Source organism: Tinamus guttatus, unplaced genomic scaffold, assembly GCF_059628265.1.
Source record: "Tinamus guttatus ecotype Peru unplaced genomic scaffold, ASM5962826v1 Tinamus_guttatus_pri_ptg000588l, whole genome shotgun sequence".
In the NCBI taxonomy this organism is placed as follows: domain Eukaryota; kingdom Metazoa; phylum Chordata; class Aves; order Tinamiformes; family Tinamidae; genus Tinamus; species Tinamus guttatus.
The window spans coordinates 45,663-49,375 of NW_028289122.1; positions in this window are offsets into that span (position 1 = coordinate 45,663).

Below are 3,713 nucleotides of genomic sequence, written 5' to 3' on the forward strand. Positions count from 1 at the left end.
GAGTAAAGAGGAGCACCAGAGCACACGGCATGGACAAAAGTGGGGGAACTCTTCAGGAACTGGGACATAAAAGGACTGCATATCCCCACCACCACACACACATACATGTGCAGCTTCTTTTCCTGAACTCTCCTTCAAGAGATCATCACCTGCACTGAGGCAGAGTCAATGAAACATAGCTGGAATGGTGGTGGTGGGAAGTAATCTTGCTGCATCTCTCCCACTTGCTTGTTCGTCTTTCTTTTTCCCTCCTTCTCTCTGTCCTACTGCGGTTATGAGAATAAAGTTTACAAGGTTGTATGGCATTTGACCCCATTTGTGTCTTAATCTCACTCTTGGGATCGTATTGAAATCTCCCCCGACAGCGGATCAGGACACTGAGGTGCCTGCCATGCAGGACTGTGCACATGTCCCTTTGCTGTGATTTACGCTGTAGTATACGCCTGGGGTTATACCTGCAGAGACAGGTCGCCTGCAGAGACAGGTCGCCCTCCTCATAGTGGGATCCTCTGTCTGCTCAGCTGCATGGGCCCGTAGGCTCCATTGAAATATCTGACCAAGATGGGCTCAGGTGCTCTAAATGCACATATGTGGTTCCATTTCAGCTGGCCAAGGATACCCTCCTTGCCCCTATGGCCACCAGCTGATGCTTGGGAAGGATGTGCATCTCTCAGTCTTGTTCCAAGAGAACTTGTATGTGCCTTGGACCATCCCTGGCATCTCAGGCATCACAACGTGTCATTATCCAAGCAGCCGACTCCTACCTTCTGTCTCTACTGATTAGGGACAAGGGTTTCATAAGGGACGTCCATGCAGACACCTCTTTTGCACTCGCCTACACTTGGACAAAAGTAATCCCATGTCCTGTGGTTCTCTGGTGTGCATAGGAGGGACATGAACGCCCCTCCAGCCTGAAAGCTTCTGGAATGTCATGGCTCCTGTCTGCACCCCATTGTGGTCAGTCCTGCTCTGCAGGACTTGATTTGGCCTCAGAAGAGTGTGTGTGCAGACAGAAGATGAGCCATGGCAAAGTGTGTGGGCTGACACCAGGACAGAACCTAGGTCAGATGGAATGAGACAATAAGCTCAAGCTGCTCCTTTCCGCCTTCAGGCAGGAGGTGACACACCTAGGGGTGCTCCTGAGGGTGACACAAGAGAGGGAACACTGGGAGCTGCAGAACTTGGCACCTACCATCTGCTTTGGGTCTGGGACTCCTGGCAGGTGGTGCTGCTGGCTGCAGCCCCTGAGAGACCCCCCAGCCCCACTAGCAGCACTGAGTCCCCTGTCACAATGACAGGAGCTTCTGGAGTGTCCTGGCTCCCATCTACACCCCATTCCTGCCCTGGCCCAGCTCTGCTGCCCTGCACGTGGCCCCTGTGCAGGCACCGTCCAGCACCCGGTGTGAGCAGAGGCAGGGAAACATCTGCACAGCAGGGTTCCCATGAGAGCCCTCAGTGCCCCTTCCCCTAGCACTGCCTGCCCAGCGGCCTCCCACCAGCCCCCAGCCCCTGCGCACTCCTGCTCCTGTCCCCCTGGGCTGGGCAGAAGGCCGTGCTGAGGGCTCTGCTGGGCTCTGGGCCCACAGAGAGTCCAGGCAGGGTGGCCATTCCCCCCACACAGGTGCTGTGCCCGGCAGGCACATGGAGCTGGGCACATCCAAACAGGAGCCCTCCCAGGACCATGGGGAATGGGCAGTGCTGGGAATGGCTCCTGTGAGGGGCTAGGGCAGGGGCTGGGAGGAGTTTCTGAGGCAGGTTTCACCTATCTCTTCCTTCCAAAACAATAGAAAAGCGGTCTGGGCTCGATCTTTCTTCTGACAGACCCTACTTGAAGGTCCCCATGGCAGGAGGATGGTCTATTGGCCCAGTAGACAGCCCCAGCATCATCTCTGAATGCTCCCTGCCACCCTGCAGAGGAGCCAGGAGACGGCTCGTCCTCCCAGGGCTCACAGCTGCACACACAGTCCTCCATCTCGGCATGGACCTTCTTGGAATGTGACCTCTGGAGCAATGGGCAGCAGGCAGAGAGTGGGAGATGATTGTCTCAAGGACGTGTGCTGGGGGCAGGTCCTCAGAGACAGCAGCAAAGTGATGTGTCTCCTGGGTCCTGCTTCCTTCAGTACAGGTCTCTGAAAGGGGTCTCAGCCTTATATTTGGTGCCACCCTTCAGGAGGGTTGATGCCCCTATGAGCTGGGAGGATGAGCAGCATTGATCCTTCTTCATCTGCTTGCCAGGTCATGGGGTGGGCCACCACAGCAGGGTTGTCTGGCTCTCATACCCACACCCTGAGTATTGTCTTGGAGCTTGCTGTAGTGCACCAGTATTGTCTTGGAGTCAATGTCAGCATTTTTCTCTCCAAGACCCCTTCACGTTCAGTTCCCCTTCCTTGTCATTTCAGACAATCCCTCCTCTGATTCCGTTGCCTGTTCCCACCATTCCCTCCCCTGGTCTCCCCACAAGACCCTGAGCTCACGGTGCTGCTTCACAGAGCAAATGGGCAGTTGAGCATACAGGGATCAGGAGGTGTCTCCATGGTTGCTGTTCTGCTCCAGGAGGGAAGCAGACTCAACCAAAGGGGGTTTGTGGCCGCGATGCCCCCCAGGAGTCTGAGGATGTGTCAGGTGCTGGGAGGAACTACGGACATTTCTGAGGGTACTGGCTGTGTCCAGGTGCACCTCTAGATCCTGAGGTTTGCCTTGCCCCCAAAAACCTAGGTTTACTGTGTTACCTTTAGGTGCCTCCACCTTACAGGACCTCTCCCCTTGTGAGGCTCCACTCACTGCTCTCCTGGCATCTCCAGCTTCCCTTCCAGAAACACAGGAATCTGACACTGTGCTTTAACATGTGGTGCAACTCTGGCCATGTAAATGCAGCACCACTCAACCTCTACACTATTCCTGGACACTGATAAGTGCTTCCCAAATCCACCCCTTGATCTCTGTAGAGATCATTACAAGATGATGAGTTTTTGATGCTGAACCCATGGAGCAAGCTGCTCAGCAGGTCCTTCTGGTGTGCGGTTTCTTGGGCGTGTTATTCACACCAGCTTTGAAGAAAATCCAGCCTTCAGGCAGTGCACTGGACAGAACCTTTTCTATTATATAGGAGTCACTGAGGGAGCCTGTCCTGATACAGCATTCGACACAATTTAATGGACTAGGTGAGCAGTCTCAGACTAAATATCACGAATCCAAGAACTTGTGTAGCAACATGATAACAATTATTACTACGAATGAAAGACACAATAAAAAAAACCACGACGAAACAGTACTCAATCTGGTTGGGATAGAGAAAGAGTCATTTGTGGAGAGATGTGGCAATTTTACCACTGCTGAAAAATGTCCATGAAATCACTTTCCTTAAGGCATCCTTGAGCTCCTTGTTCCTCATGCTATAGATGAGGGGGTTCAGGGCTGGAGGCACCATCGAGTACAGAACAGCCAGCACCAGGTCTAGAGTTGGAGAGGAGATGGAGGGGGGCTTCAGGTAGGCAAAAAATGCAGTGCTAACAAACAAGGAGACCACGGCCAGGTGCGGGAGGCACATGGAAAAGGCTTTGTCCCGGCCCTGCTCAGAGGGGATCCTCAGCACAGCTCTGAAGATCTGCACGTAGGACACCACAATGAAAGTGAAACACCCAAAGACTAAACAGGCACTAACCACCAGAAGCCCAGCCTCTCTGAGGTAGGAGTGTGAGCAGGAGAGCTTGAGG